This window comes from Epinephelus fuscoguttatus, linkage group LG23 (genome assembly GCF_011397635.1).
Source record: "Epinephelus fuscoguttatus linkage group LG23, E.fuscoguttatus.final_Chr_v1".
Lineage (NCBI taxonomy): Eukaryota > Metazoa > Chordata > Actinopteri > Perciformes > Serranidae > Epinephelus > Epinephelus fuscoguttatus.
Window position 1 is genome coordinate 19,218,887 of NC_064774.1, and position 22,471 is coordinate 19,241,357.

At 41.0% G+C, this 22,471-nt stretch overlaps 2 protein-coding genes across 4 annotated transcripts in view; both read left to right on the forward strand.

Annotated features, from left to right (window-relative positions):
• The window catches only part of nhsl2 (NHS-like 2), a 266,381-nt gene extending 260,144 nt beyond the window's left edge, over positions 1 to 6,237 (forward strand). Inside the window, exon 11 of the transcript XR_007448688.1 lies at positions 6,095 to 6,237. The gene's annotated coding sequence lies outside the window, so the exon portion shown is untranslated. The remainder of the gene's footprint in view (positions 1 to 6,094) is intronic.
• The window catches only part of arhgap36 (Rho GTPase activating protein 36), a 111,053-nt gene that overhangs the window by 25,995 nt on the left and 62,587 nt on the right, over positions 1 to 22,471 (forward strand). Inside the window, exon 1 of one of the 3 annotated variants that reach the window (XM_049569302.1) lies at positions 11,975 to 12,128. The exons of the other annotated variants lie outside the window; for them this stretch is intronic. The gene's annotated coding sequence lies outside the window, so the exon portion shown is untranslated. Of the gene's footprint in view, positions 1 to 11,974; positions 12,129 to 22,471 lie in introns of those variants that run through there. 3 annotated transcript variants of the gene reach the window in all.

A 22,471-nucleotide genomic window follows, 5' to 3' on the forward strand; every position in this document is an offset into this window, starting at 1 on the left:
TTTTTTTTAAGAGGCAGCCAAAGACACTAGGTGGTAGAGGAAGAGAGAATCAGGAGACATTAGAAGAAGGACCACTGAAAATCTTTAACTATAGAAGACAGAAGAATTGTTCAACATCTGTTTGTCTGTTTATTGCCTTACGCCTCATTTCCACTTGCATATGTATACAGAGACAAGGCAATTGGACTCATTTGGCTATTTATAAAACAAAAATAAAACAAAACACAATGTAATTACTCATTCTTATATCATTATCATTATCTCACTCATTTATAACGCTACAACCATTTCATTGTACAAAACCCAAAACCAGTGAAGTTGGCACGTTATGTAAATCGTAGATAAAAACAGAATACAATGATTTGCAAATCCTTTTCAACTTATATTCAATTGAATACACTGCAAAGACAAGATGTTTAATGTTCAAACTGAGAAACTTTATTTTTTTTTGCAAATAATCATTAACTTAGAATTTAAAGGCAGCAACACATTGCAAAAAAGTTGGCACAGGGGCCTTTTTACCACTGTGTTACATCGCCTTTCCTTTTAACGACACTCAGTAAACGTTTGGGAACTGAGGAGACCAATTTTTGAAGCTTTTCAGGTGGAACTCTTTCCCATTCTTGCTTGATGTACAGCTTAAGTTGTTCAACAGTCCGGGGTCTCCGTTGTCGTATTTTACGCTTCATAATGCGCCACACATTTTCAATGGGAGACAGGTCTGGACTACAGGCAGGCCAGTCTAGTACCTGCACTCTTTTACTATGGAGCCATGCTGTTGTAACACGTGCAGAATGTGGCTTGGCATTGTCTTGCTGAAATAAGCAGGGGCGTCCATGAAAAAGACGTTGCTTGGATGGCAACATATGTTGCTCCAAAACCTGTATGTACCTTTCAGCATTAATGGTGCCTTCACATATGTGTAAGTTGCCCATGCCTTGGGCACTAATACACCCCCATACCATCACAGATGCTGGCTTTTGAACTTTGCGCCTATAACAGTCCGGATGGTTCTTTTCCTCTTTGGTCCGGAGGACACGACATCCACAGTTTCCAAAAACAATTTGAAATGTGGACTCGTCAGACCACAGTACACTTTTCCACTTTGCATCAGTCCATCTTAGATGAGCTCGGGCCCAGTGAAGCCGGCGGCGTTTCTGGGTGCTGTTGATAAATGGCTTTCGCTTTGCAGAGTTTTAACTTGCACTTGCAGATGTACGAACTGTAGTTACTGACAGTGGTTTTCTGAAGTGTTCCTGAGCCCATGTGGTGATGTCCTTTACACACTGATGTCGGTTTTTGATGCAGTACCGCCTGAGGGATCAAAGGTCACGGGCATTCAATGTTGGTTTTCGGCCTTGTCGCCACGCAGTGATTTCTCCAGATTCTCCGAACCTTTTGACGATATTACGGACCGTAGATGATGAAATCCCTAAATTTCTTGCAATAGCTTGTTGAGGAATGTTGTTCTTAAACTGTTCGACAATCAGCTCACGCATTTGTTCACTAAGTGGTGACCCTCGCCCCATCCTTGTTTGTGAATGACTGAGCATTTCAGGGAAGCTGCTTTTATACCCAATCATGGCACCCACCTGTTCCCAATTAGCCCGTTCACCTGTGGGATGTTCCAAATAAGTGTTTCATGAGCATTCCTCAACTTTCTCAGTCTTTTTTGCCACTTGTGCCAGCTTTTTTGAAACATGTTGCAGGCATCAAATTCCAAATGAGCTAATATTTGCAAAAAATTACAAAGTTTACCTGTTCGAACATTAAGTAACTTGTCTTTGCAGTGTATTCAATTGAATATAGGTTGAAAAGGATTTGCAAATCATTGTATTCTGTTTTTATTTACGGTTTACACAACGTGCCAACTTCACTGGTTTTGGGTTTTGTATATTGTGTGTGTATATATATATATATACATATATATATATATATTATATTTCAGATTGTCTCCTTTACTATTTTATTATTGATTTTATTTTATTGTCTACTTTAATATTTTATTTCATTTTATTTTATTTTCATTGTCTATTTTAGTATCTTATTTATATCTTCATCTTTATCTCTTGTTTCCATTCATGCTGTATTTCTATTTCTACTTTGCACGGAGCATTGGAACAAAAACAATTTCCCCCCGGGGATTAATAAAGTATTCTGAATCAGAATCTGAATCAATTGGAAGTCCATTCATTCCTATGGGAATCTCTGTGATATCCGATGTGCCTGCAAAACTCCTCCCCTCCATAATATTTCAGTTCGGACTTTGCCTCATGTACGTTAAAACACAAAATGGAGCTTTTGCGGTGGATTTCGGAGAAACTGTATGACAGTGTGCTAGCTTAGCTAACAGGCTGCTTATTGGCTAACAGGCTATTTCATTCAGCTCAGTTGCCTGTGTTGATTGTCAAGTGAGTTTGTAAAATTAAAAAAAAAAAGAACTTGTTTATCTCGTTTAAAACATTGTGAATCTGAGTAATGTTATTCTGTTAAAATATGGTTGCACATTTTATACAGTCAGATCGTCATTATGACTCGTTCAGCGACGAGCAGCAATGTTCTAAACGCATATTCGAAACTAGTCTAAGTGGGCGGAAGTTCACTGCATAGATCAGCCTCTCACTGGGCGGAACTAGCCACCCGCTGAAGTCCCGCTGTACCACCTCCGGTTGTGTAGCAGTTTTCAACACGTCCTTTACTAACTTTTGCGGTGTTTGATCTTGTGGGGATGTAGCCATTTTTCTGCCATGGTTCACGTCCTGTAGGTGATATTTTTGTGGGCGTGTTACACCAAAACCTGTTTCCCCCCCCGGCAATATTTTTGCAAGCGTACCATTGCTGTGGCACTGCCAAGAACGATTGTGATTGGTTGAAAGAAATACAAGCAGCCGGGGCATTTTTTTCTCCAATCTTAAAATGAGAGTCGGCCCAGCCAGACCTTTCTTTTCTTGAGAAAGGTCTGGTGAGCGAGACTAATTCGAAACTACTGGATGGCGAAAAATGGACAAAATTAGCCCTTTTCCCCATGGCTACAGGTAATTTCTATCAGGTTTCTATCCATCCATAAAGAATTGCACTTCCTTGCATTTACACTAGACACATCATTCAGTCACATACGTAAGTGGAAACGAGGTGTTACACAACAGACTGGCTGAAATGAGGCCTCCATGTTCACTCATTTAGCATATTTAGTGCCAAGTTGGATATATGTTTTTGTAGTTTTCCATAAGGGGCACGATTTTTGAAATGCTTCTGTGGGTTGAATTAGAGGGTAGTGGGTGGGTTGGAGGATTATTGGTAAGGGCTGTTTTCACAGTTCAAATTGCAAAAGAAAGCAGTGAGATGGATGCTTCAAATGCAACACATTTAACATTTCACCTAGGGGAAACATTGCTGAGAACACAGAACCCTTTGAAGGGTCCCCTTGATGTGTCAGAGGACCCTGGGATCATAGATAAGTTGCAGGGCTGGTGTGCCTCATTTCATTGATCCTTTCACCTGTGACCAGTCAAGCTTGGTTGATCTTACTTGGAGATAAAACTCACTGGACTGGAAGACCTCTCAGGGTTTTTGAGACACATGAGCCTCTCCAAAACGACAAGGTAACACCACAAGGACACATTTGTAGTAAGTTAATCAGAAATATGAGTTTTATGTTGAAGTGCACTGTATTCACAAGTCAAAAACTGGCAATTGTGGGAACTCTGTTTGGACATAAATTCAGCATTTTACTGACAGCTAAAGCTGCCTTGCTACCCAGTATATAGTATCATGCTAACTTGAGGTTACAAAGTTAGCAACCTTTTTGGCTCTCCAGAAAAACACATGTAACTAAATGTAATGCAGCTCTATGATCTGCTTGCGTCTCATGACTGAATGCTAACTACACCAACTTAATCATGTAAGACAGGGTTACAAAGCATCAAATGGTACGACCAGTCAAGGGTGTAATTCCCCCCTTTCAGTTTTACAGAGAGGCTACATGCAGGCTGCCCAGCCCATAGAGATAAGATGAAAGTAGTATGGACATTCCAATTGAAAACATTGTAGCAGGATGGTCAAAGCGGCAGCCATTTTTATGTACTGTTGCCATTTAAACCGTCACAGTGGGCCAACGTCCGTATGAATTTTGGTAAACCAACTTTTTTGCTTTTCCAGCAACGACCAAATGAGCAGTGGAGTTGTATGATTTGAGATAAGCAATCCTTACTTTTTTGAAATGACTGTAACGGTTTCTTGTTTCTTCTGTTGTCAATAATTGCATGTTCACTGAAACACGATAAACAATACAGTAGCAGCCTCTGAAGAACTAGTGAAAGCTGCTGCTCAGTGGACAGCTGAGAGGTAAAGACAAGGGTTAGTAAGGAAAATAGGTGCAAGAATAGGCCAAAACCGAGTGTGACAAACCTTACGGCCTCATGGACGTGTTGTCACCATAACAACGAGCAAAAATCGCCATTTTCTTTTGTACTAGTGAAATGACGGCAACAAAAAGTTCAATATCCTTTAAATTCATTCTGTTTCTATGGCCCAGCCTTGTCAGTGGATCTCATTGCAGCCTGTAGGCTACGTCTTGGCTGTATCTGCCTCAATAAGCTTTCTCTGCCCCCCTCACAGGATACTTTGACGCACAGTTTGACCCTGACCAATGGCAAAGTTCACTTAAGTTGATGAAAAAGCTCTGTTCATGGGTCTGGTGATCTGTTTGTTCCTTTCCTATTTCATGGTAAATACAGTCATATGACATCAGTGCATCCTACATGACGAAGCCAATTACTCCTTATCTTGTAGCCTCTGAACGCTCCTGACTATCTACTGATAAAGAGGGGACTCTGTGACCTATCCAGTCTTGTCTGTCTGCAGGAGAAACCAAAGGTGAATGAGGAGTGCTCGTCATCTTAAAGTAACTGTTAGATACTAATTGTGTACTTTAAGCTACAGCCATAAAATGATATCCCATCCAAGACTTTTTATGAGCCAAATAAATGATCACTCAGCATGAAATGTGATGCCAAAAAAATGCTAATCTAGATGACAAGAGTGAACAGGTTTCTGGGCACCTGGCTCTTTATTTGGACAGTCAGTGTGTTTATGTGTGTGCTTGATCATGCATTGTAGTACTTGGCTGGATGCTCAGTCACGTAGCAGCATGAGAAAAGTGATCCAGGTAACTTTATAACCAGGAAAGCTACATTTACTGCTGCCCCAGGTGTGTTCTGCTACTATATATATCTCTGTGAGTGCAACATAATAGTTTGCTTTGCGTGTAAAGTACGGAGCTGAGAGCCTAAAGGTCAGTTTTTACTCGTGTGTCCGCATTTACTCCTGCTGTGAGCAGCTTGTAAGTCAGTCATTTTACCTGAGTTATTACCTGAAATTGTCAGTGAAGGAGTCGTCAGACTACTTTGTGTACTTTGTTTTATAGTTTCCCTTTTCCTTGCTTACAATAAACAGTTTGAACTTTCAACTTTATGGAATTACAAAGTTGCATCACTTTTCTTTTAGCTTAGCAGCCTCTACTGCAGTTTGCCTGTGCCTACTTTGATTTCAAGATTTTTTTTTTTTTTTTTTTTTCATAAAACTGGGTTGTCTGTGCAGTAAAGAGATGCAAAAACGTTTGAAATTGGTGCTACATGACCAGAGGAAAATACAGGAAAAGGGCTGTGGCATTTGCTTTTGCTGAGAAAACCTACAACTACCAGAATGCACTGCACCACACTGGACCAATTAACGCTCCTGCCGGTGGGTAACGTAATGTGACCTTGGCTTTTTTGACACAAGGAACAATATGGCAGGCGGCTGGTAACAAACGTCTTGAAATATAGTTAAACGGTAGCTAATATAAGTTTCTGAAAACATTTTAGGCGAGAAATGATCAACACTGCTTAGTTTTACCACTGGAATCAATGTTTGGTCTGAGTTTAATAAAGAGACGATGTACTTACTAGGGCTGCCCCCGACTAAGTATTTTCCTAGTCGACCAATAGTCATCATTTAGGCCCATTAGTCGACTAGTCGCCCACATGTTTACAATATTAATTCAATTATTAAATGATATATTTTGGGCGGGGCAACACAGTGGTTTGAGCTGAAGGTGTGAGAAAGAATAGTATCAGTAACATTGTTAACACTGTGCTACATTACAGAGAAATACAAAACCGTACTAATGAACCTTCATTAATATAGGCCTATATTTTATCTACAAGTGCACGTCACACACTGAGCGAGCCGCCTGTTAATGACGCTGTGGGCTAATGGGCATGTAGCTACTTCCATGTTTCAGATGATACGTCATGTTTGTAGTCGACCAATGAAGATGAGTTTACATATCACCTTGGGTTCGTCCTTCACCTTCTCAAAAGAAGGGAAAGATATCTGTTGGCTTTGATTGGTTTGTCAAGTGACTCCTGTCTGACTGCTGAGTGTGGCCACTTCCTGTGTCTGTCAACTAATGAAATCTTGCTGTTTAAAAATCTTTCTGTCCGACTACCGTTTGGTTGACTATTAGGGGGCAGCCCTATCACTTTCACACTTACATACGCTAATGTGTGCATGGTGGCAGGTGTACAAAAAAACAGGAGTACAACCTGTAGTTTGCGAAACAGCCTGAGAGCCAGTGAAAATCCACAGTTCATTTACACATCCTACCCACACTGTTACGACACAAAGCTGGTTGAAAAACAGCAAAGTATCCTTTAAAGTATAATAGGAAACTAGAACTTTTCTATTGTTGGCAACAAAACACGGTTACCTAATATAGGGAAACATGAGACACAATTAGAGGGTTGAATTCAAAGTGCAATGAAATCAAATTTGTTGGCAGGTTTTACAGCCTTTCAGTGTAGCCAGAGCAAAACACTCATCATATCAACAGTGCACACTAACTCTTACCTTCATGTTTCTTATCTATTAATCATTAGTTTCACAACACGTCTGGGCAGGACTCACTGCGCTGCAGAAAGTTAATGTGGAAGACAAACAGAAAGTATGATCTCTGGGTGGATCACAGCTGAACCATTTCAACTTCAACTGTGGTGTTTCCATTTAATTTAGCTTTATCTTTATGCTCCACTTCACCTCAGAGGAAAATACAGTGTTTTTTATATAACTATATTTGAGTGATAGCCTTAGTATATGAGCATATGATGATTTTATAGAATATAATATACTGCTGTAGATCAGCAGTTCTCAACCAGAGGTCCAGGGGACCCCAGGGGGTACTTTGGGGAGTTCCAGGGGTCCCCAAAAAATGAGGAATAGTTTATTTTCACTGTTAATTTCACTACAGAAGTGAGCTCAATGTAAGTTAAGAGTCATAAGAGCAACTATTCTGAGCATAGGTTTCACTTCCTCCATGGTTATCTCTCCAGCTATAGTTGGCAACAAAGTTGTTATAGGTTTGTATTTTTCATTAGTTTTATTGTAATTATTTTTTTGTATTATAATATTGTGAGTATTTGTTAGGAGCAAGATTTAAGAAGTTCAGAACAGGTGTTACAGTAACAAGACTTTGTGAAGGCTTTTGATTTACAGCCATGCAGACATCCCAGTCTTTATAAACATATGCACCAATGTGTCGTCATACTTGTTGTGTTGACGGGTTAAATAACGAAGACTGAAACCAAAGACATTTACGTCTATTTTTATTTTCTTTTAGCTATCTTTTAAAGTACACACTATTATTTAGTTAGTTTTCTTTTTTTCTACAGTCAGGTCTTTATTGGATTTCAGTTAACTTAAATGTTTTTTCACACCTTTTTCAGATTTGGTTTTTAGTTTAGTTTTAGTTAACTGTAATAATGTGGGTTGACAACTATAGAATTCTGGTCTTAGTCATATGCAACAACTAAAATCCTTTCAGATTGAGGTCCCTACAGCAAAATCTTATGAAATGGGGGTCTTTGACCTAATGTATATCCTCCTGAAACCTGAACTTTTGTTTGGTATGCTGTTTTAAATTTCTCCTCGCTATTTAGGACCTTAGAAGTATAAAAAAAATATATATATTGTAAATGATAAGTCCCAATGTCCTCAAATGAGTACTTCCTAATTTGTGTCTTAGCTTGTTACTGTTGCTAAAATTAAATTTGTTGCCATAGAATCATAAATAAACAAGTCTCAACCATTGAGGACACAGGGTCTCAGGAGGATATAAATTTATGGGTTTATAAAGGAGTTGAAATTAATACAACCCTAAGCATCTGCAGCAATAATATGCAGCATGCACATTAATGCAGTGGTAATATTAATCCAAAAACATCATAATGATAAAGCATTGATAGAGAGGATTCTGTACAATGACTGCTTTTACTTTTGACACAAGTACATTTTGCTGATAATACTGACAAACTTTTACATAAGTAAAGTATTGAATCTGGACTTTTACTTGTATTTTGACAGTGTGATAGTAGTAGTACCACTACTGCCAGCAATTCACTTAGAGTCCTGACTGCTAATATTGCTCTCTCCATTCACTGCCATTCATATTTTTTCCAATCTAAGGTCCCATGAGCTCTACTGGAAGGGGCGTGACTTCGGCACTCTGTTACCGCCCTCCCAAGTGTGGATATCACCATGGAAAGAGGTGCTCTACGTCAGACTTAATTCGAACCTAACTGTTTCCATCCCCCATTTTGCAAATCAACATTTTTTCGAATCAACCAAAACCCAGCTAAAGTGAGAGTATTTTAGTTTGTGCGAATGTGCGAGTATCAGACTGAAGCTCCCAGAACCTTCAGTCTGACATGGCTTCCACTGAAGGCGATTTACAAGGGGGAGGGAATTTGATTTTTCCCTAACCAATCAGTAGAGATCAACGACTCACCCAGAATCTGACGTCATTAGTATCCATGCCTCGGGGGTGCCGAAAACAAGCGAGCATTGCCCGTTTAAAATGTCTCCGTCGTCGTGCACGCCCAGCTGCATCGCCGTTAAATCCAGTTTAGCAGCTTCCTTAATTTGGTCCTCCATTAACGCGACTAGTGGCGAAATACCTCGATAGCATCGTTAATGTGGTCTGTAGGATCTGTAGCAGTCACCATTGTTGCTATCCTCACCAGTTACACACCGGCGTACAGCTTGACATCAGCGTGGCGCTGATTGGCTAATCGCTAGATCCCCGGCGTTCATTGGTCCGTCCAGCATTTGGACGAGATAAATCGCAAATTCATTGACGTATGCCAGACCAGAGATGCAAGCCTACTCAGTTGAGTGGACGGGGTCTATGGTCTGGAACCAGGCTAGCGAATCAGGGGATGTTAATTCAAATTTTGGCGTTTCCATCATAATTTTCTGATGCGATACTTCTAGATGCGCATCTAAACAAGCTGATGGAAACATGGCTATTGACTGCCTGCCAACCGTCAGCTTGGTGTGTCAGGTCCCTCAAAATTCTGATAAAGTTGGCAGCTAGCTGTGAACATATGAAGCGTTCAGCAACTAAAGAACCAGATTTTCTCAGAAGCTGGTGGAGACCAAAACAGAGCTAAAGGGAGAGAATGTTAGACTTAGGGTGCTTTCAGACCTAGAGTTGTCTTGCTTTGGTCTGAATCAGGGACTCATTTTGTTACAAAGTAGTATAATTGCCTAGAGTTGGTTCGTGTTCTCATGGCAGCATTTACAAGCGGACCAGATCAAATGCTTGCACGAGAAAGCTGCTCTTGATTGGTCAGAATGTCCATGTGGGAAAAATCCAGGAAGTAAACCAAACGTTGAAGAAGAGTACACTTGCAAGATAAATGTGACACTTTCTAATGTCACAATGGAGGAACAACTATGCAGGTTGATTTTAGCGCTGCTCATCGTGGAATATATTGCTGTCATTGTTCATTTTAGTCAAACCATACAGTTTGAAAACGAGGCGCGGCTCCAAAGTTGCCTTTTAGAATTTGGCTTTGTATGAGTTTGTTCTGATGTGGGTTGTATCTGTTTTGGTTTTTTTCATCTTTCCTCCAACACCACGTTGCAAAAAAGAGTTATGGCTTGGATTTAAATTCATACAAACAGATGTCTGGGAGAGAAATCCAGGTAATTTTAGTATCACAGCAGCTTTAAAAGTGAAGTAGAATATTTTCATGGTCAGATCACTCCACCAGAAGTCACATTACTTGAAATGCTCCTGAGGCAGATCTTCTTCTCTCCTTCTTCATTTCCTCTCTTCCAATTAATCATCTCTTCTTCTTCTCACTGTCTTGTGTTTCTTCTTCTCCTCTGCTCTCCGCTCTGTCCTTTTTATAGAGCTTTGATCCCGTTGTTTTAATCCTCCTCCCACTCACATTCCCTCCCTCCTTACCTTTCGTTCTCTCTTGCCTCTCCCCGTGTTACCTTCATTCCTCTATTCCCTCTTTTTCTCCCTCCTGACCTCTTTCTCTTCCTTCCATACCTTCCTGTCAACCTCCCTTTCTCTGTCTTTTTTCCTACCTCCCTCTTTCCCTTTCTCTCACCTTTCTTTTTCCCTACTTCCTTGCCTTCTTTCTCCTCAACTTCATTCTTGCTCCCTTCCCTCCCTCCTCATTTCACTCACCACCTGCCACACTATCCCTATTGCCGTGCGCCCTCCCTTCCTTGCCCCCTTTCTCTCAACCTCCCGGCTTTTAATCCATATACCACCCTCTTACCGCCTTGTCTCCTTAACTACTTTCCTTCCTCATTTTCTCACTTCCTACCTCCTTTCCATCACTTATCATTCTCCCCTGCATTTACTCCTTTTCTGGTTCCTTCTGTCCTTCCTTGCCCCATTCCTTTCCTCTTATGTCTCCTCACCCTTCCCTCTCTTCTTCCAGATTTCCTTTTCTTGCTCCCTACCTCCTCACATTTTGTATCCTCTCCTCAATTTCTGCTTCCCTACCTAACTTCTTCCCTCCCTTTCTTTCATTTTAACCCCTTTTCTTTCTCTCCACCTTCTCCTACCTCTTCCTTCTAATTCATTCTCTCCCCTCTTTTATCATTCTTTTCTTCCCTACTTCCTTGCTTTTTACTTCCAGTTCCTCTATATCTCCTTCCTACCTTCCTATCTCCTGTATTAGTTCCTTTACTTGTACTAGACATCTTTCCTTTTCTTAATCCTCCTTTGTGCTTCCTTTGCTCCCTTCTTTCTTTCTTCCATACTTTTATCCTCCCTTCTACCCCCTTTTATCCTTTATTAACTCCTTGCCTTGCTCCCTATCTCCTTTTTCTTCACTAGCTCCTCATTTCCCTCGTCTTCTCTCCTTACATCTTCCATCTTTGCTTCCCTACCTTCACTTCCTCTTATGTTCCTTTGCGACACCATTAATTGTCTTGTGTTAGACCCTTTTCTTGCTCCCTACCTCCTTCTTTTGTTTCGTAGCTTCCTTTTTTCCTGCCATACCTCTTTTTCTCCCTTCTTTTTTCCTTCTCACTTTCTACTTTTTCTTACTTCCCATATATATATCCTTTATTAGCCCATTACAATGCTCCCCACCTACTTATTTCCTTCTGTACTTCCTTCTGTACTTTCCATCCTACATCACCTTCACTACTCTCTGAATTGCTTCTTTCCTTCCCTGCAGCTCCTACTATCCTTCTCTTCCTTACCACATGAGTTCCTGCTTCACTTCTCTCTTCTTCATGCCCCTTTCACTCCCTCCTCTCTTCCTTTCCTTACTTACTTTCTCTTTTCTCCACCACCTTCCTTCCTCTTTTAACCCTCCTATTTTTCTTCTTTCTTGCCTCCTTGTTTCCTTTCTTGGCCTTCTGTCTTGCCTCCTTTTCTCAGCCCCTCTCTCCTTCCTTCCTCTTTATCTCCTTTATTCTCTTACTCCTCTTGCTCTGTCTTCCTCTTCCTTCCTTCACTCTCTCCTCCCCTCTCTGTTGTGTTGATGTTCTCAGCTCCTGAAAGTCAGTATGTGGCGCTCCACCTCCTTCTCTCTTGTTGTAACTCACTTCTCAGCCCTCCCTCCCTCCTTCCCCCATTCCCTCCCTCCCTCTGTCTCTAACTCACTCACTCTCTTGCTACTTTAACTCAGAGCTGCTGGTCCTCTCCTTCAGCTCAGTGCTCAGAGATGCATTAAAGTGTCTGAACAGATTCTGGATAAAGACGGCTGAATAAAAACTCTGCAAGGAGCCATTACAGGAGATTTTAACTGAGAGAAAGTGACACCCCGAAACAGGTACAGTGTGTGTGTGAGAGAGAGTGTGTGTCAAGTGCACTTTGTCTGCTGTGTGATTTTACTTACAGCCTTTGTTACAATCTTCTTCTATTTGAAAAAATTGATGGGTTAGGATTCAGCTCAGGTTTTGTGCGCTATATAAACACTAAAGAAATGTATACTACCCTTTTGTGACTGTGTGTGCTAAGACTGTATAGCAGAGATTACTTAATTGAATGCCTGAAAACCTATGACATATATTACAAAACAGCTTTGCAAAGAGTGTCATGGGGATGAAAGTACATATAGAAACTCTACCCTGCCTAAGGGATGCCTACACAAGGCGCTACAAGAATAAGGCTAAGGGAATCACTGAGGATCCCAAACACCGCTAGGCTAATTTCATTGTACCTTATATGATAACATGTCACAAATAAAATGAGATCTCAAGAATTCAAGGTATATTTTTGAAGTTGTGAGACTTTTGTTGGTCTTACAATCTGTTCTGAGTTTTCCTTAAAGTCTGTTGTGCACAAACTGACTCTTCTTTTTAAAGTATTGCTGTAGCAGGAGCCCTTTTAAAGCTCATTCCCTCCAGGGAGCCCTGTTGGCTAAAATTAGGCAGGTGCACAACACCATTAATTCAGTCTTTAAAGACATAGTAGTAAACAAGGTTGCTTAATCGATTCACCCGAAAGAGGTCAAGCTTTTAATTAGAAAAAAAGAAGACAAAGAAGAATCTTGGCTCTCACGCTCCTGAAATGTCACATACTTTGCTAAAAATGCAGTTCATAAGAGTTGTTTACAGATTAAAGGTTGTTTACACAAACTGAAAGTGGACTAGAATCTTTAGAAAAACAGCCAATGCAAGTTTAGTGACAGTTTCTTGCATTTCTTCTGATATGTTTTTATTCGGCAGCATACAATGAAATGCATCACACTCACACACTCGCAAGTAAACACACTGCACTTGCACGTACATAAACAAGGCTTTTGGCATCATCCCACTAATCCACTTCTATTAGTATTTGTCTACTGACCTGACATTGAGTTCCAGACAGCAGAGAGTCTGTGTGAGCCCCGAAAACTCTGTGTGTGTGTGTGTGTGTGTGTGTGTGTGTGTGTGTGTGTGTGTGGTGCCAGTTTAGTCAGGGCTGACACAATAGGGCTACTCTGTCGACGCAAGACCTGTTTCTTAAAGTCTTTAGCGCTGCCAGGGGGCCTATTAGTGCTGCCTGTCTGTTTACGTACGTTGTTTATGTGTTTGTGTGTGTGTGTGTGTGTGTGTGTGTTCCCTCATCAGTGCTGCCGCGAATGAGTAAGCACCTTTGCATACTAATGCATCGGAGGCTCAGTTGCGATGTGTTCTCTGAGAGCATCCTAATGAGGCCGGCCGCCGATCCTGATTAATTTGATGAAAACACAACGTGGAGCTGAATAATGGGAAGATAATGTTCCTTCATTAGAGAGAATCATGGAGCCACAGCAGGAATTGAGCACATTATTTATGTGATGTCAAATAGGAGGAAAGTGGCTAATGAGTTTAGTTGTTGTTTCGGGGATAAGAAAAAAAACACTTACCTGAATATTACTTAAACTGAAGAACTTTTTCTTGCACCATGCTTTAGTCGGAAAACTACATACATTATGTATTATATGTGAACAAGGCTTATTAGGTTTTACTCTATGCCTCTGTGCGTATTTCCCCAAATTACGCAAGACCAGAAAGCTCTCAAGTACCGTCTAAGTACTGTTTGTATAAATCGAACATAAAGGAGAAGCAGGTCACAGCTTCTGGACGAGTGATTCATTCTGAGTCTAATACAGAGTGGGTAGAAAGAGCTGACTGTAAACTTATTGTACGTCACCAGTGAAGCAGTAAAGCCTTCAGGGCAGCATGAGGAGAGGAAGAAATCTGGGAAAATATACCGTATAGTGAACAGGGGAACCCATTCCAACAGAAGACAGTGAGGTTGACTTAAGATATATTGTCTACAAGTGCAGCAACCGTATAGAAGACAGTTTAATTTGAAGTGTGACTAAATTGTACTGATACATAAAGACAAAAAATATTCGTTTTAGTGTTAAATTTGTTTAGTAAAAAGGATGCAGTATATTAAACTTTGGGGAACTCAACACTTCCAGGTTCACTGCTGGCAAGTCGATTCTCCGAAAGGCTAGTGATTGAAAATTCTGTTTTCTCCAATTTGAGGTATAGTGTCAAATTTAGGCCAAAGCAAGTGTAATATTCAAGATAGAAACATCAACTTGGGCTGAAATTGATGCTTATCAATTTGTGAAGTTTTCCATGTACAAGTGAAGCAGTGATATTAAACAAAAAGTGATGAAAAATAATCATTTTCAATGAGACTTTGTCAAACAGACAGTAATTTTTTAGGGGTTTTTTTGGATGTTGTGTGAGATATTTTGAAATAGAATTGCAGCAAACCCCAGAATTTTATTTTGCTACTTTCCCCTTTGTGCCAGGATATTTCTTGCCAAATTTCATACCTATTTGTGCCAGCGTAGTGCCCTAATATATTTATTAACATAATTTCACCAGAAGCATGTCTTAAAGGGATAGTGCACCCAAAAATGAAAATTCAGCCATTATCTACTCACCCATATGCCGATGGAGGCTCAGGTGAAGTTTTAGAGTCCTCACAACACTTGCAGAGATCCCAGGGGAGTGGGGGTAGCAACACAACTCCACCTAATGCAGGCTGATGGCGGCCCAGATTCAAACGCCCAAAAACACATAATTGAAACAACAAAATATCTCCATACTGCTCGTCCGTAGTGATCCAAGTGTCCTGAAGCCCCGACATAAAAAGTTGTTTGGAAAAATGCCAGCTCAGCCTGCAGCTCTAACTGGATTCTCTTGGATTTTCGCAAGTGATGTGAGGACTCTAAAACTTCACCTGAGCCTCCCTCGGCATATGGGTGAGTAGATAATGGCTGAATTTTCATTTTTGGGTGCACTACCCCTTTAAAAATGGGTTTGGGTCCCCAGAGACCAAACGATCCAGAGTTGGTGCTCATTATCAACTTGTGATGGCCCATGGTACAGGCCAACAGGAAATGATAATGAAACCTGGCTCCCAGCCTATAATGTTGTATGGCAGCCCAACTGCCAGAATAAAATATTGGTATTGTACTTTTCTGCACATCACAGATGTGTTAACAGTTAAACATTTCATACATATGATGTAATGTAGTTCAGATTACATGATCATAAGTGCTATATCGTAGGCAACTGGACTTGCTTGAGTTTCCTGAAGATGTTTTGCCTCCCGTCCAAGAGGCTTCTTCAGTTCTAAGTGACTGGTACAGAGTTGCAGACTTTAAACTGTGTGTGGGTGTGAACCCTTCCAGAGTTTGTCTGCAGTGAGTCGTTAGGGTTAGATAAGATCAAGTGTGAATGGGTGTTCTTAAGAACATCCATTCACACCCCTAGGTCTTATCTAGTGTGAACACCCATTCCCACTAGATAAGATCAAGTGTGAATGGGTGTTCAGCCATCTGGGGAGGGATCCCAAGACTGCATTGTAGGTGGGGGATAAGTGGTGTCATATAGACCACCTCCTCTGTTTAACGATGGTCGTTCCAGTTTGATGTAGATGGCTTCTTTCATGCCTCTTTCAAACCATGCCTCTTCTCTGGCCAATGGACAGCTGAGTCTTGACCCAAGGAGCTGGCTCTCCTGTGCTGTGCCATGCGCTTGTGGAGTGGTTGTTTTGTCTCCCCAGTGTATAAATCTGTACTGAACTGCATACACTCTGCTCATGTCTGGGTGTTTTGTCCTTGGGGTGGACAAGTTTCTGTCTCAGTGTGTTCCTAGGTTTAAAGTGCACAGGGATTTGGTGTTTGTTGAAAATCCTCCTGAGTTTCTCAGACACTCCTACGATATAAGGAATGACAATGTTGTTACATTTTTGTGTCTCTTCCTCTCCGTCTGCTCTGGGTCTTTTAGAGGTTGGGGTAGCCACAGGTTTGAAGTGCTTCCTTGATGTGTTTCAGTTCCTTCACCTTTGTCCTGGTGGGCACATTTTCAGCCCGATGATTGAGTGTCCTGATGACTCCCAACTTGTGTCCCAGTGGGTGGTGAGAGTCGAACAGCAGGTATTGGTCGGTGTGTGTAGGTTTGTTAAGGTTCCTGTCCTCTTCAGTGTGTACTGTCTAGTCTAGTGTCTAGTGGACAGTCTAAGAAAGGTTGACTGGTTCCTCTGACATCCTCCCGTGTGAATTTGATGTTGGGGTCCACTGCATTAATGTGTTCCGTGAAGGTTTCCACTTCCTTGGTTTTGATTTTCACCCAGGTGTCATCCATATACCTGAACCAGTGGTTAGGAGCAGTTCCTGTAAAGGTGGTCAAAGCTCTCTTCTCCACATCTTCCGTATAAAGATTGGCCACTATAGGGCTCACCGTCTTCTTGAACGTCTTCAAGAAACGCAAGCAAGTCCAGCTGCCTACGATACAGCACTTATGATTACCATGACCTGGATGACTGAGAATCTTCACCGACAAGTTCAGATTATGTGTACAAGAGCTACGGAGCAGGAGGGGATGGTGAATGGTGTGACACCTAGACAAGACTGTTGCCGAGCAGCAGACAGCAGCACACTATTGCTCAAACCAGCAGAAGAGGGTCGAATCTGAATCATTGAAATTGTAGACTTTTCACCTTTATAGGTAACAAAGTAAGCAGTACAACAAATTGCATTTATCCAATGTAAGGTCCTAGTTAGGATGTAAAATATCCCGCAGCAGGGAAAAAGTGCAGTTTTTGCATCAATGTCAATGACAACAATTAAAATGTTCCAGTAATTCAGGGAAAACGAACCTCATCACCTCCTGCTGACGAATGAGAAGAAGCGGCCGGATTAATCTGTCTCATTTGCACTGTTTTGCCAAGAGGTGAGGGCGGGACGAGAGGACGAGGTTAATGATGAAAAGCACACGGGGACACGAACAGGAGCACCCATGGGAGAGACTAATATACACAATCGCATTAACAGCAGCCTGACAGAGAGAGGGGAAGGCAAGGAAATAAGAGGGAGAGAGACGAGAGATTTAAAAACGATGGAAAAGTGATTGAGGGCCGGTGTAGGGGAGAGAAGAGTGAAAGGTAAGAGTAAACAAGAAGCATCTGTTCGCCATCAGGGCACATTTCTTTCTTGTTTATCACTTCATCAGGCGAGGGGTACGAAAACACACAAACCTTATGTAAACACACAATCAAAAACACATTGTAGTGCACTTTTAGCCTTTTAGCTAACGTCTAATGTAGCGTAACAAACTGCGGGCGCATTACAAAGATATAATTTAGCTCCATGATTTAAAAGAAATGAAGGCAAAGGCCGAAACAGTGCAAGAGTATGAAAGTTTAAACAGGTGCTGCATTGTACGGTATGTCCCTGATTGCAGTTACTTCTCCAGGCAAATATCTTTGACCCGTTTGATCTGCCCCTTGGCTTTACAACAGTTTAGCAAAGGTATTCACCCTGATGTGTGCAATACCTCTGTCCAGATCTTATTTCGCTCTCATTTATTCCAAGAAGATGAGAGCGCAGTCACTAATGACTTGGTGAACATCTGGAAATTTGTGGGGAAAAAATTAGTTTGTGGTTCATCAGCTTAAAAGGAGACAGATTCGCAGTACAGAGGCATTGTTGTTGTGTAGTAACAATAATGATGGCAGATTTACCACTCGGGTTTTGTAGTAATTTTAGACACAATAGGTCCTTGATTTCAGACAGAGGTACAGCCGGCTTCTCTTTAGGTTTGGTTCATTGTGCTCCCTTTTCCTCTGTTTTCCTCTATGGTTTGTTTGTCATGTGGTTTGTATTGCCTCGCTTCCTAGTTCCTGGTATTCAGTCCTGTCACAATTGCACAGAAAATATATATATATAAAAACAGAGAATGGTTAAAATGTCTCCTTTTAGATCTCTGACAGTCATGGCAAGACGGCCCCTAACTTTGTTTAACCACTCAGCAAGTCAAGATCTGTCGCTTGTCTTTGAGTTTGATCCTTAAGACAATAATGTTTGGTTTCACTGATATTAATATGCTGCCACAAACCACACTCACAGTTCAATGTGGTTATAGTCTTGGCAGTTTACTGTTTTGAATTAGAGTTTTCATTTTTTGATTTCACAACTCAACCCACAAAAATGAACAAGACAAAGGAGCCTGACAAAACTGGACGCAGCACATTATGCCCACTAAGGCAAAGCAAATCCAGCGTGTCACAGTGACGCAGTATTTTTCCTGATCCTCAGCACAAATGATTGAACGCATAATGTGATCACACAGCATATTCTCACTCCGACCTCATCACACATCAGTGTTCGGTCATGGACTTTTCACATGGAGATATGACGTGCAAGATACCCTGGGTGCGTTGGTTGTTGACGCACTGGGACGCTATGTCAACTTCAGCTTGCTACATGCATGGACTGTTTTTGAAATGCACTTCTGTGTTCACAGGAAATGTTCAGTTTGCATACAGTCTCATTTAAAATGAATGCACTACGTCAGTACAGCACTGTGAATTGGTGTTTTTTTTCCCCATCAACAACAAACAATCAATCAATCAATCAATTTTATTTATAAAGCCCAATATCACAAATCACAATTTGCCTCACAGGGCTTTACAGCATACGACATCCCTCTGTCCTTAAGACCCTCACAGCGGATAAGGAAAAACTCCCCAAAAAAACCCCTTTAACGGGGAAAAAAACGGTAGAAACCTCAGGAAGAGCAACTGAGGAGGGATCCCTCTTCCAGGACGGACAGACGTGCAATAGATGTCGTACAGAACAGATCAACATGATAAATTAACAGTAATCCATATGACACAGGGAGAGAGAGAGAGAGAGAGAGAGAGAGAGAGAGCGAGAGAGAGATATGCAGGTAATGACAGTATCTTACAACAACATTAATGGAAGTAATAATATTATAGTTATAGTTCTGGTTACTGCGGTACAATATGTTGAAAGTATGTATTAATACCTGGCAGTATACATGTGTGACAATAATCATATGTGTATAATAACAGAAGAAGTATGACTAATGACTAATGATGGCAGCAGCAGCAGGAGGCATCTGGCGGGACCACGGCAGCAGCACAACCACACACGTCACGCTGTCCAGGCACCGCTGTGATATGAGTTAATCTGAGAGACAGTGGAGCACAAAGGCTCCGGAGAAGAAGCCGAGTTAGTGACATCCAGAATGGCCGGGTTAGCTAGATGCAGTAATAGGATACGAGAGAGAGAGAGAGAGAGAGAAGGTGCCCGGTGTATTATAGGACGTCCCCCGGCAGACTAGGCCTAAGTCAGCCTAACTAAGGGCTGGTACAGGACAAGCCTGAGCCAGCCCTAACTATAAGCTTTATCAAAGAGGAAAGTCTTAAGTCTAGTCTTAAATGTGGAGACGGTGTCTGCCTCCCGGACCGTAACAGGAAGATGATTCCACAGGAGAGGAGCCTGATAGCTAAAGGCTCTGGCTCCTGATCTACTTTTGGAGACTTTAGGGACCACGAGTAACCCTGCGTTCTCAGAGCGCAGTGTTCTGGTGGGATAATATGGCACTATGAGCTCTCTAAGATATGATGGAGCTTGACCATTTAGAGCTTTATAAGTTAACAGTAGGATTTTAAATTCAATTCTGGATTTTACAGGGAGCCAGTGCAGAGAAGCTAAAACAGGAGAGATATGATCGCGTTTCTTAGTTCCTGTTAGTACACGTGCTGCTGCATTCTGAATTAGCTGGAGAGTTTTTAAGGACTTACTAGAGCTACCTGATAATAGAGAGTTACAATAATCCAGCCTTGAGGTAACAAAAGCGTGGACCAATTTTTCTGCATCTTTTCGGGTCAGGATAGGCCTAATTTTCGCAATATTACGCAGATGAAAAAATGCAGTCCGTGAGGTTTGCTTTAAATGAGAATTAAAAGACAAATCTTGATCAAATGTTACTCCGAGGTTTCTTACGGTAGTGGCAGGGGCCAGAGCAATGCCATCTAGAGAAACTATGTCATCAGATAAAGAGTCTCTGAGTTGTTTGGGGCCAAGAACAATAACTTCAGTTTTGTCTGAATTTAACATCAGGAAATTGGTGCTCATCCAAGTTTTTATGTCTTTAAGGCAATTATGGAGTTTAGTTAATTGATTGCTTTCTTCTGGCTTCATTGATAAATACAACTGAGTATCATCCATAACAATGGAAATTTATAGAGTGATTTCTAATGATGTTACCTAACGGAAGCATATATAGAGTAAACAGGATTGGTCCGAGCACAGAACCTTGCGGAACTCCAAAACAAACTTTAGTACGTAAGGATGGTTCATTGCGAACGTCAACAAATTGAAAACGATCAGATAAATAAGATTTAAACAAGCTTAGTGCTGAACCTTTTAAGCCAATTAAGAGATCCAGACTATGAAGCAGAAATTTATGGTCAATTGTGTAAAAATCAGAACTAAGATCTAATAAAACAAGTACAGAGACGAGTCCTTTGTCTGAAGCAATCAGAAGGTCATTTGTAATTTTAACTAGAGCTGTCTCAGTGCTATGATGCACTCTAAATCCTGACTGAAATTCCTCAAATAAATTATTATCCTGGAGAAAATCACACAGCTGGTCTGCGACTACTTTCTCAAGGATCTTTGACATAAAGGGAAGATTAGATATTGGTCTATAGTTGGCTAACACCTCTGGATCCAGGGTGGGCTTTTTTAGTAGAGGTTTAATTACAGCTACCTTAAAAGACTGTGGTACATAGCCTGTTAATAAGGATATATTGATCATATCTAATATATGAGTGTTAACTATAGGTAAGACCTCCTTAAGTAGCCTAGTTGGGATGGGGTCTAAGAGACACGTTGATGATTTGGATGAAGAAATCACTGCAGTCAATTCTTGAAGAGAAATTGGGGAGAAGCAATCTAAATATATATTAGATTTTACAGCTGTGTTTGAGGTTAGATAGGTACTATCTGAGGGCAGGAGGTCATGAATTTTGCCTCTAATAGTTAGAATTTTGTCATTAAAAAGCTCATAAAATCATTACTGCTAAGGGCTAAAGGAATACAAGGCTCAATAGAGCTCTGACTCTCAGTCAGCCTGGCTACAGTGCTGAAAAGAAACCTGGGGTTGTTCTTATTGTCTTCTATTAGAGCTGAGTAATAGTTTGCTCGGGCATGGGGAGGCCCCTCTTATAAGTTTTGAGACTGTCTGTCCAGATTAAACGAGATTCTTCCAGTTTGGTTAATCGCCAATTCCTTTCAAATTTTATATTTGTTTTAACTTACGGGTTTGAGAGTTATACCAAGGAGCGAACTTTCTTTGCTTTTTAACTTCTTTTTAAGAGGAGCTACAGAGTCGGCGTTGTTCGTAGCGAGCCTACGGTGCTATCAACAAAATGATCAATTCGGGAGAGGTTAAAGTCGGCACGGAAACCTCTGTTACTGAAGGTATTGGTATTGAATTTAACGACAGTAATCTTTTCCTTAAGTTTTCGACAGCACTATCTGATAAACATCTAGTATAGTAACTGTTGCTGAGTGGCGTAATCGAGTAAAAGAAATCAAAAGTAATCAGATAATGATCCGATAGCGAGGATTCTGTGGAAAGACTGTTAGGTTATCAATTTCAATTCCATACGTCAGAACTAGATCGAGAGTATGGTTAAAACAGTGAGTGGGTTCATGTACACCCTGACTGAAGCCAATGGAGTCTAATAATGAGATAAACGCGGTAGCCAGGGAGTCATTATCAACGTCGACATGAATGTTAAAATCGCCTACAATAATAACTTTATCTGATTTAAGAACTAAACTGGATAAAAACTCTGAGAATTCAGATACAAATTCAGAATACGGGCCAGGAGCACGGTACACTATAACAAATAAAAGTGGCTGCGAGGTTTTCCAGGTCGGATGTAAAAGACTAAGAACGAGGCTTTCAAATGAATTATAATCTAGTTTAGGTTTAGGACTGATTAACAGACTAGAGTTAAAAATGGCTGCAACTCCCCCTCCTCGGCCGCTGCCTCGAGGAATGTGGGTATTATTATGACTGGGAGGAGTGGACTCATTTAGACTAACATATTCATCTTGACACAGCCAGGTTATTTAACAGTCCGCATTTAATTCTCCTGTTTTGTCTTTCTGTCACAGAAGAGGTTTTAATTTTTATGAGGTTGTTATGCACAACTCCTCTTTGTTTAATTTTAGATTTAGATAATTTAGGCGGTCGGGGGACAGACACCGTTTGTATAAAACTATTAAAACTATGGCTGGGTAACTGAACTAGAAGCTCAGAGAAGCGTTTAGGACTGCGACTCTGAGTCCTGATC